The sequence below is a fragment of the Ostrea edulis genome, chromosome 7 (assembly GCF_947568905.1).
Source record: "Ostrea edulis chromosome 7, xbOstEdul1.1, whole genome shotgun sequence".
NCBI classification, from domain to species: domain Eukaryota; kingdom Metazoa; phylum Mollusca; class Bivalvia; order Ostreida; family Ostreidae; genus Ostrea; species Ostrea edulis.
The window spans coordinates 13,751,821-13,763,497 of record NC_079170.1 but is presented as its reverse complement, the minus strand read 5'-3'; the positions used below and the strand labels follow the sequence as shown (position 1 = coordinate 13,763,497).

Sequence of the window (11,677 nt, the reverse complement as noted above, 5' to 3'; positions counted from 1 at the left end):
TCTTTCTCCCCTTTATCGTGACTGTCCGTGTAGTTACCGGGAACAATCGGTGTACAAGCCGTAGACATCCGTGTTCTTCATCAGAAAAGTTTCGTACACGGATGACCCCGGACTTTACACGGTTACTTCGGTTGATACACGGACTTCTCGGTTGATACACGGACCTCGCGGTTGATACACGGTGTTTGTTTGATCAAGATGATAGGACTCACTACGGGTATGGCAAGTCGACAGGGGATGCTTACTTCTCCTACGCACCTTATCGCATCTCTGGCATATCCAGGGGACTCCATGTTTGCTCAACTCTCTATTTTGTATTCCTTATATGAGTTATGAGGTCCCGTGGGAATTCGGGTTAAAATAGGTCTTCAGTACCCTTTGCGTCTCGTGAGAGGCGACTAAATGGGGCGGTCCTTCGGATGAGACCGCATGAACTGAGGTCCGGTGTCACAGCAGGTATGGCACGATACAGATCCCTCCCTGCTCAAAAGCCATGAGCGTTGAGAATAGGTTCAATTTTTGCAGCCCTTCACCGGCAATGGTGACGTCTGGGTATGAGTGAAAAATTACTTTGTATAATCAACCATTCAATGAGTTATGAGATTGATCACTGTTCATTACCTTTACCTTTCATTTATCACTGTTCGTTATCTTCACCTTTTCCTGATCGAGGGTTAGCAAAGTGGTTAGCAATTTGCTTCCGGTCTTGAGACCATGGGTTGCGGTATAAGCAAGCTTGAATCTACCCTAAATAGGGATTTAAAACCTACATCAAACCTATAAACGCGTCTCAATATTTAGAAGAAAAAAATGCACATAATCCCCAAGTTTAAGGGATATATTAAAGGTGAAACCATACTCCATGTGAAAAAAAATCAAGTGATGGAGAAGTACTAACGTCCAAGAAATTCTTAAAGAATTCAAAACAAACATTCTAAAGAGGGGCTTCGATTTTGAGACTTTTCCTCAATGATAACACTGCATGGCATAATATAGTGCATTATGGCAGGAAGCATCAGATCATATAAAAAAGGGGAAATACTTTATAATTTTTTTTATTAGTTCTACTGGAGAGAAAAGTCAGTACATTAAAAAATTGTGGAAATAAAGAAATATTAAATAGATTCTCTCGATGCTAAAAAGTTCATCCTGTAACTATTCTTGTAATTAGTCAATTTTTGTTCTCTAGTTTTGCAAATTCATTTTGATTTTTACATCCCCCCTAATCGAGGCAAATCTATAGATATATGTTTGATAACTCCAACATTCTATTATTTTGCGAATACTAAGGAAAATCATTGAATAACGCAATATATGAAAGTGGTTTAAATACATGTTTAAGAACTTGATTAATCAACTTTAAGATTATATAACTGTGTGCTATTGGAATATACGAGTAACAAATGATTTAGAAATGAAAGAAAATAACCAACAACAAAAAAATGCAGGCAATCAGGAACATACACTACTGAAATACAGTATACTTTGAGTGGAAATACTTCGAGAACTTGAACATTTCATTACCATTATATTTAAAGATTTTTTAAAACAATAGAGGCTGTAAGCTCGTGGAGGAGATGGCGCAAAATTTGAGTACTTCCGGTGACAAAGACACCTTTACGGTTTACATGAAATCATACAAGTTAGAAATATCCTGCAGTTTTTAATCGTTTTTTTTTTTTTGGTCGATGCAAAGTTCTAAGCGGACGTCATGGGGAAAGTTGTGCAGATCAGTATAAATGCATTCAAATACCGGTAGTAAACTTGATGTCTATTAGATAATAAATACCGTGGTTTTGTTTGTTACCACATCTAGGGCCTTCATACCGATCATCAGTCTTTAGTTACATATACGCTCAAGTAGATCTAAATAGATTTACATTTACTTATTTACAATTCACAAATCAAGATGTACACAGTTATACGTCATATGCAGTCACGCTTGAAATTGTATAAATCAAATGTTTATAAAAGGGGGAGCATGGTTGTACGGTCTATATATAGAGAGAATTTTAACGTAAAACATTCCTAGACACAGCAGCTCTAGTACTACTAAACAGTACTCTTTCCATATGCACCAAAACTTTATCACTGTTCTTATCGACGCCGCGCGTGCATGACCTTGATTAGCTGCAATAATGTAGCCCTCGTCTTTAAGGAGGGGAGGGGGGTCAGAGTAAAAAAAAAAACTCGAAGAGGTCTACATTATTGCAGCTAGACCTTGATAAATGCAATATTTACACAATTCTCACAAAAGAAGTGATAGTATTTTAATATTATAAAACAATAGAATGATGATTCAGAAAGTGGATTCATTGAGATTCGGTTGGTGCTTGGTGGAGGGGGGTATAATTTGATAACATGACACGTTATGTTTTAAAGTTCGTACCACTGTATTGATGATTTACTGGTAATATGATTATTACAAATGAACAAACCTACATCCGCATTGAATTTTTCTATCCTCTCTCGCTAAACCAGTTTCAAATTGTATAAACATAGTTTTGTGTATATAAAAAACATTAGTTTATACTAAATTCAAGAATGTGGTTTTAACTTAAGACTTACGATAACTTCCTTGAGATAAAGAGAAATGTATTGCATGAAAATGATTTGTCTTCCAATTCATTTTTTAGGTTAGATGGACCGATGTCATTGAGACTAATCTCCTGAAATATTCTTGAACACCTTGATACCCAGGCCACGACATACAGTTCCTGTAGGTGTTGACATACCGACAAAGCAGTGACTTGTGTAACACCGATGGTGCAATCACTAATTATACCCCCCAAACGAAGTTCTGGGGGGTATATAGGAATCACTCTCTCTGTCTGTCTGTCCGTCCGTCCGTCTGCCTGTCTGTGCAGATTCGTGTCCGGGCCATAACTTCTTTGTTCTTTGACTTAGGCATACCATATTTAGCACACAGGTAGATCACCATGAGACGATGTGTCGAGTACTTTCATGACCTCTATATGACCTTGACCCTTGACCTCAAGGTCAAAATTAAAGTTGTTTTTTTTAAGGATGGATTCGTGTCCGGGCCATAACTTCTCTTGTTCTTTGACATAGGCATACCATATTTGACACATGAGTGTATCACCATTAGACGATGTGTCATGTACCTTCATGACCTCCATATGACCTTGACCTCAAGGTCAAAATTAAAGGTTTTTTCAATGGATTCGTGTCAGGGCTATGACTTCTTTGTTCTTTGACATAGGCATAACATATTTGACACATGAGTGTATCACCATGAGACGATGTGTCGAGTACCTTCATGAACTCTATATGATCTTGAACTTTGACCTCAAGGTCAAAATTGATTATAGGGTTTTGACATAGTCATACCATAAGACATGGGTGTATCACCATGAGACTATGTGTCATGTACATTCATGACCTCCTTATGACCTTAACCTTTGATCTCAAGGTCAAAATTATAGGTTTATGCCATGGATTTGTGTTCGGACTATATCTTCCATTTTCTTCTACAAAGGCATACCATATTTTCACACTCAGGAAAGAGGTAATTTATACCTATTAACAACACCCTTTGGGAGATTGCGGTAAGCGGAGGGTATTCTTAATGAGCATTGCTTACAGTACATCTTGTATTTTCAACTTTGAATACAGGATCAACATGTGCTCCACAGCAAAATTCCCGCAATACCCACGTGTACGCCTGGAAAACGGTTTAGGTGTTCACCATCTATGATCAATTACCACAAGCTGTGTCCTTGAACATTCCAGCTTTTGTATCCTTAAGAGGACAGTTGGTAACTGAGTTACATAATAGCCAGGGGAGTATTTACGTCGAGAGCGCTAAAGAAAGGATAAAATCCACATACCAGCAGTCTACAGCCAATATCAACCAAGATAAATATGTGTATGTGATGCATTAAACAGTATATTAAATATCATTAACTGTTTATTCAACCGTAATATTTTTAAAACATTTTCTTGAGTGACTGTTAAGAACAATGCTGTACATGTTCATATCTTCGGGAATTAAGCGCTTGTTTTTTGTTGTTTTTTTGGTGTTTTTTTAAAATATCATTTTCTTTCTTTATTATTATTTTTTGCAAATTATATATGAATGAAATAAAACTTGTGTGTCAAATGGTTTAGTATGAATAAAAATGCACTACTGATTGTTATTGTTTTACTAAGTATATTTTATCAATACATGTTGATGTTGAATTCATTCAGGAATGAAAATATCATTGTATAATTATGTTAATGTTATGTGTCCATTCAGAGTCCTTTATGATTCCGAATAATTCTGCAGTCAGCTGTTGTCCAAATAATCAAGTTGCAGCAATAAAATTATATCACTTTGCAATGTTCTTTGTCCACCATGAGTCTTTTTATGATCCGGATGTTTTTGCATGCAGTCGGATGTAGTCCAAACAATCGAGACGCAATGATTCACAATGCACAAAAGATGGCCCTTTATCAGGTGATAGTAAGGATGGCTGGAGTCGAGGAAGTAAATACGCTTCCTGTATTCAAAATGTGTATTATATAATGTACAGTGAAGCCTATAAAAAGAAAATTCACAATAAAGAGCCAAACATGAGGAATGCTTACAAGGTAAAAAATATTTACATTGTGTACCGCTTTATCTATTGTTAACTGTGTTTCAGTGAAAGGGCTCTATAACTTCAACTTTATAACAGGAACAACATCTCGAGTTTCTGGTGACTAGTAGCACATCACGTGGTGGCGGGAACAGGAATAGACCATCGACATATGCACTTCAAACTCGGACTTGTGTAGCCAAATCCCTAGATTTATTAAAATCATTTTTTTTTTTAAAAGAATACACCAATATGTTAAGAACTCCTCAGCCCAGTAAGACATTTACATGTCCTCATTATTTAGTAGATCACTCCCAATGATTCATCTATAACTGTTAGTAACATTTTCTATTACTTAAACCACTAGTACATGTATATACCACATGCATGAGAAATAATATTACAAAGACAATATTGGTGAGCTCAGAAAGTAATTCAAAACTTTTCTGATGCTTAACAACATTATGCTTTTCTCTATCTGGCTGTAAACAGGCGTTAATTATACACATTATGCAAATTCTTTATCACATTATTGGAAGGAGCAACCACTGAAATTACTCTCTCCGGCGTTCGCCTCCTGATATCTTTAGACAAGAACTGCCCCCCACCCCCCACCCCCGCCCTGTAATTTCTGGTTAAATATAAACAAACTTATTTAAGCCATACATAATCAAGTTATCTTAATAATACAAATTTCTCCAAAATGCTTAAATAATGATAATTTAAAAAAAAACAGTGAAGTAATAGGCCATATGACAATATAACCATAGCACCACCACCCTCAATTTTAGCCACATCACAAAATTATCTACTTGGGTTACATTGTACATTTGTATGTCTAATTATTAATAATAATAGGCCTAGTTGTTTGAATTGAAAGAGAAGAAGTAAGTTGAATTAAAAGTATAAATGAATTGCGTAATTATCGAATAATTATTCATGAAGATGAACGTATACGTGCAGTTACCTGGTTACTTTATACAACTTGTTTTCCATCGACACTTGAACCACTGCATTGACAATGTACGTCAACTTGTTTAACAGGGATGTAACAAATGGTTGTGGTTCATGTAACACTTTATTTATGGAAAACAGCAAGATGCCCTACTTGTGAACAAAAGTTCAGGTTCCTGCGGCTAACCAGCTGAATTTTAGTAATATACTCAGAAAGAAATAAAAATCCCTAACATGAAAAGCGTTGTGAACAAATGTATACTTAAATTAAACATGCTATAATTAAGTTATCAACATATCAACAGTCATCAGCGAATTACCGAGGTTGTCCACATTCCTATGTATATCAAACTGTTAATATACAAGACAGAAATTGCTCCCCCCCCCCCACTTTTCAAATGCATATTTATACATGTATCTAGATTATATCTCAGAAAAATTCATATTTTTTTTTTATAGCAGATGAACCTGGACTTTGCCACTGTTTCTGTAGTATGAGATTATTTATGTACATGAGGGAATTTTTAAACGCATCAGTCATTCAGATTAGGGTCGATTTCAAGGTCACAATATAATATGAATATCACCTTCGTGCACACTATATATTAAAAATGGAGAATGATTTTATATCATAAAGGAATAATATATATAATCATTTGACAAAAAATGTTTTCACGTATACAGCTTATCACTTGATAATAGAAGTAAATAACGACAAAATATCATGACACTTTCTCCGCGATACATCTATCAGAACATGTACGTTGTGACGTACGTTTTCATTGTGACGTCATATGGTGCGAAGTGCAGAGGTACATTTATAACAGCACTGTTCCAGCTGCGTTCAATCGGACTCGATTACAACACGATATGCAAGTTTTGTGGAAACACCAGGCCTTCACTCATCTCTTAGATTGTATTGCTTAAGACGATTTATGTAGAACAACCTAGTCTTTCCATTAAGCTGCAATATATTTCTTCTCTCATCACGAACCTTGACTGATCTGCTCCTGGTCTTCCTATCATAATTCTTGTATTTTTCGTTGGACTTCGTAAGTTCTTTTCTTTTAACAAACTCACATGTATTGGATAATCGCTCTTTCAAATATAGGACTTACGGGTTGTCTTTACTTCAGGTTAGACATTCTCTTTAGACCATAGCTCCTACATTATTGTCATCTGGATCTCTGACTGGGTATCCATATTGCAAAGAATTGCTGTTGGTATTCCCATCATGTTGAGGATGCACATTAACGTTTTAGTCATGCTATCTGTCTGTTTTTCAATGTAATTGCTTTTCGGTATCTCGTACTATAGTCGACTACAGTCGGAATATATATGTTACCTTTGTCAGTAACAGGAAAAATGTGACCTACCAGATCAACAGCAACTCCTTCATATGGAGTGTCGATCAATAGATCTTTTTTTCGAAAGGAACTTTCGTAATTTTACCATTAGGAGACTTCCGTTGGTACATATCGCGTGACTGATAATATAGTTTTACGTCGCTTTGGATCCCTGGTCAGTAGAAATTTGATGATATATGGCCAATCGTTCTCTTCATACCCAAGTGTTCACCACAAATTCTGCCGTGTGCAATTATCATAACCTTTCTTCCCAGAGTTTCTGAAATAACAAGCAATTCCATTGTTTTCTTGTATCTAACCTTTGTTGAGTTGAAAACACAATTCTTTTTGGAAAAAAACCCCCAACAAAACCCTTCTATCACAATTTAAGCATTGTTTTCTTTCCCGAGGTTCAAGGTCTCTGTGAGATCGCAGTGATTCATCAAACATTTGTACATTTAACTATTTCTACCCTGTCGGTAACCCTCCTGCTTTATAGACGCCTGATCTCTTTTCTGTACAGCAGGGGGAATACATGTTCTCTGGATATTTTCTTCTTTGCCACAATGGATCTGGATCAGACAGATTTCTAACAACTGGTATAATTAAATAATATATTGGTTCTTTCATACATAATGGAATTGCCTTCCCTGTATGAAAAAGGATTATCGATGTCAATCAGCCCCTCTTCCACTTGCTGAACAGTACCGTCTATCAATACACATTTCCGGATATCCTGTGTAAGTTTTTGTCTTTTACAAGATCACGTTTCACATCCACACAACTACAATTACATGTATCACCGACGTAACCCATCAAAATAGATATAGCATCACATAATTTGACTCCACTTTTAGCACTCTGTTTCCCCCTAAAATAGCTCTAGCAAGTTTATCGTTATTTCGGATTTCAAACATTTCGGTTGAGCATCACTGAAGAGACATTATTTGTCGAAATGCGCATCTGGTGAATCAAAATTGGTACCGTATAAGTTTTACACATCTGACAAGTGCCACCAACGACTGGAAGAATATGTACACAGGTTAATTTTACCTGTCCATTTTGCATACAATATTCCAGCAACCACTTCTTGACAAAAATATACTGAGAGTGTCACCCTGTGCCGATAATTACTGCTAATGTTCTGGTGGTGCTGATAAGTTCTGATAATTGCTAATATTTTTATTATTGGTACTGTACCCCACTTGTTCTAGTGTGCCAAAAAATCTTCGAATTTGCATGGAATATACAAGTTAAACACATGTCATTGTATTATCTAGACACTCTCGATAAACATTTTTTTATTTATAAAAATTGTAAAATAATGAACACAGAACTGGATCTCCAACATCGCATGAGAGAGAGAGAGAGAGAGAGAGAGAGAGAGAGAGAGAGAGAGAGAGAGAGAGAGCATCTGTAATTATTGAATATCTTTATCAATGTAGAATGCTTTTAATTCACTGCATACTAATTCACATTCAAACACGAATTACCTGTATTTCTCATTATTATTAATATTATTTTTTGGCACTCTAGTTTTCCTTTTAGCTATTACAAGTATTTTTTCATTTCGCATTTCCAAAATTTCGGCTTGAGCATCACTGAAGAGACATTATTTGTCGAAATCCTCATCTGGTGCATCAAAATTTGTACCGTATAAGTTTTACATTAAACAGTGAATCTAGGAATAGTGACGTAATTAAGGAAACCAGGTTGTTTCCATAAACATGAATAGTATTTGGTATTGTTGTAATTGTCTTAATAAGCTTAAAAACAATATACATATCAGGAAAACAACTTTCAAGAAAAAATGTTCTTTTAAAAATCCTTCCTTATCATGTGTTTTTATCCTGCGGCACATTTTCACACCTCCTGCAGGACAACCGATAGCCACAGCATTTATCAAAACTTTGCAGTACCGATAGTTATTTCCACAGTTGATATCAGAACCCACAGTACAAACCACAATAAATATCAGCAATTATCACCACCAGCAGAAATTATTAGTACCAACAGTAAACATATCAGTAATTATCAGAACTCATCAGCTCCCACAGCACGGTAACAATAATTAACAGCAAATATCAGCAAAAAATGAGACTTGCTGTGCATTTTCCGTCCAGTAGTGAACTGGAATACAGGCTAATCCTATTTGTGAATTATTGTTAGTGGAACACTCTGTTGGTAGAGTTTTGTTTGCTTTTCTGTTTACCCTTTGTTTGGGCCTAAAAGTACTAGCTACAGTTGATAAAATTTAACTCAAATTGCCCCCTGACTCTACTTGGCTGCTCCTCTGCAAGTCTGTAGGCATCTTTGGTGTGGTACCTTCTGCTTCGAATAACCATTTTGCTAGATGCCCCAATTTATTACATCTTCTATCCTGCTTTGAACAACGTTTTTACTTAAATATTGAACTCTGGCATTGGGTTTTGCTGGGTTTCTGTAGATCTAGTTTTCTGAAAATCTTAAATGTTTTTATAGAAGGAAGAAAATGTATGTGCTTTTATAAACTGATCAGCAATATTAGATATATTCTTTATTGTTTGTGTATGTCTTTCATTTAGAAATTTTGCAAACGATCGATTGAGTACAGCTGTTCATGAATTGTTCTTCCCAAAACAATCTTTAAGGTTTTAATGTATCCTTGGATGTTTTGCCAAATTCAACCACTTCTCAACATAGTTATCAAGATGGGCAAACAATTGCAATGGGCTCCTATCTTGATCTGGTTTAAAGGAGCGGAATTTATAATGAAATCCTTTCCACTATCAACTGGAACCCCTTGACTAAAACCAGTTTTAAATCGTCGTAATTCATAGCTTCAGACACTGAAAAGTGTGAGTAGATTTCAAATGCTTTACATTTTAACAAAACATTAAGATGGATTGCCTAGATAGAATCTAGTCATCTTGCATTGTTTGCAAATGTCATGAATCTCTGTAAGCATGAGTCAATGCAATCTTTATTCTCTTCAAATACAGGTATCTTTGGACGTTTAGCAAGAGGCCATGAAACTTAATTCGACGAACTAACATTCGCAATAGCTAACTTTCAGTTTCAATATTTATGTAACTATGTGTCTCTTTTATTCTTCTTTAACTCATTTTAATCAATCAATCTATGTTCCTCGCTTCTCTTTCTACAGCTCGCTCATTTCTCTTAAAATTCTGTCCCTCCTTATCAGCTACAAAGTCTCTCAACTTTTCATTTTTCAGAGCTAATCGTTCTCCTAGCTCAATAAACCACATCTCAATAGACATGAGCAACAAAACACCCAAAGTACACAAAAACGAAACACACTCGTACAATCGAATTGCAACTGGTAGAACAAAACTTTCCTACACAGGCTTCACTATCTAATCTAAAAGGCATGTTTTACTGTTCAAGAAAATTATATAATCACTGATACTGTATCACCGTCACTTATTTGAACAAAACTTCAATCCACGGCTGCCATCAAAATTTCACAATCAACCAGCAATTGTGTTGGGTTCTTTTTCCACATTTTCCCACTGTAATAGAAGAATGAATTATTTTGTAAATCAAGAACACAGCCATTTCACATAATAATAATTTTTTTTGCAAAAAATGTACAATAGAATTGAAAGAAAGGATCTGAGCTAGTCGATGATAGGTTATATTCGATTAAAGCGCAAGTAAAATGTCAACGATGTTGTACGAGGTCTTATCCACGTATCCCTAGTCCCTTGTAAATTTTGTCAATCTACCATGTTTGCCCAGCCAATATACAGTTGTACATGTATAGGGTGCTACTTGTCGTCTACAAGCTGGACCGCTGGTGTGTCCAGGGGTCCGTGTTTGCCCAACTATCTATTTTCTATTGCTTATAGGAGTTATGAGTTCGTTATCTTCACCTTGCATGTAAATGTGCTAAAAAACTATCTCACGGTCACCTATCTAAAATATTGTACAACATCCTATAGTAAACTAAATTATCAAATCTATTGAATACACATTATCAACCCAAAGATATTGAATGGTGCATTGTAGCTATAGTCTGTCATAACTTTATAAATATTAGAACCATACTCTATGTATATGGGATTTTTAAAACATGGGTACTGAATGCGAATCGTACTACAGATTTTGTAAAAAAGGGGAAAAACCACAAAGATAAACACCGAGTTGTATCGTATTTAAAATATAATTAAAGCACTAGGGTGAAAACTATAACCAAAAAAGGTATCATCTCCAACGATTACTCAGTATGGGAAAACTACTCACACATGCAACTCCGCCTAAGAGATGAACTCAGCAGGGAAGCCTAACATCTGCATTCTGACATTCCGACCAACTCCTGGAATATATATACCTGGCCAAACTAACGAAACACATTTACCTGCTTTATTGCTAAATGTAGATTAAAAAAAAAACAACGCAGTGACTATCTAAGAATAACAATTCAAAAGTAATGGATAAATATACCACAGAAAATAACAAATAATGACTTCACATAGGAAGCCGAAGTAGTCGATAACTATATCATGCAAAAATACATATAATTGCCACAATACTGTGTTATACAGACATTGTTATACCACAATGTGTTCCTTCTACAGACGGGTGAATAAAGGGATATTTTCAACTTTTCAGTACACCATTTGTGTGTTCTCCTTTCCTCTATGTAAAGTGGTTCCGCAATATTGTTAACAGATAAAAACCTTTATATAATAAAGTGGTTAATTACTTAATGGGATATTGTGCAATAAAACATCTTTTCTTGCTCGTATTCTCTGAACACAAAAAACCCAGAAAACAGATATGAATTGTCTA

General features: G+C 35.5%; 1 long non-coding RNA gene across 1 annotated transcript; it reads right to left on the bottom strand.

Moving 5' to 3' along the window:
- Window positions 1-3,977: 3,977 nt before the first annotated feature.
- On the bottom strand, window positions 3,978-5,622 carry LOC125655938 (uncharacterized). Its single transcript, XR_007362932.2, has 3 exons — window positions 5,551-5,622; window positions 4,612-4,790; window positions 3,978-4,505 (listed from the first exon to the last, which is right to left on the bottom strand). It is a non-coding gene; the product is annotated as an uncharacterized LOC125655938 (long non-coding RNA).
- Window positions 5,623-11,677: the final 6,055 nt, after the last annotated feature.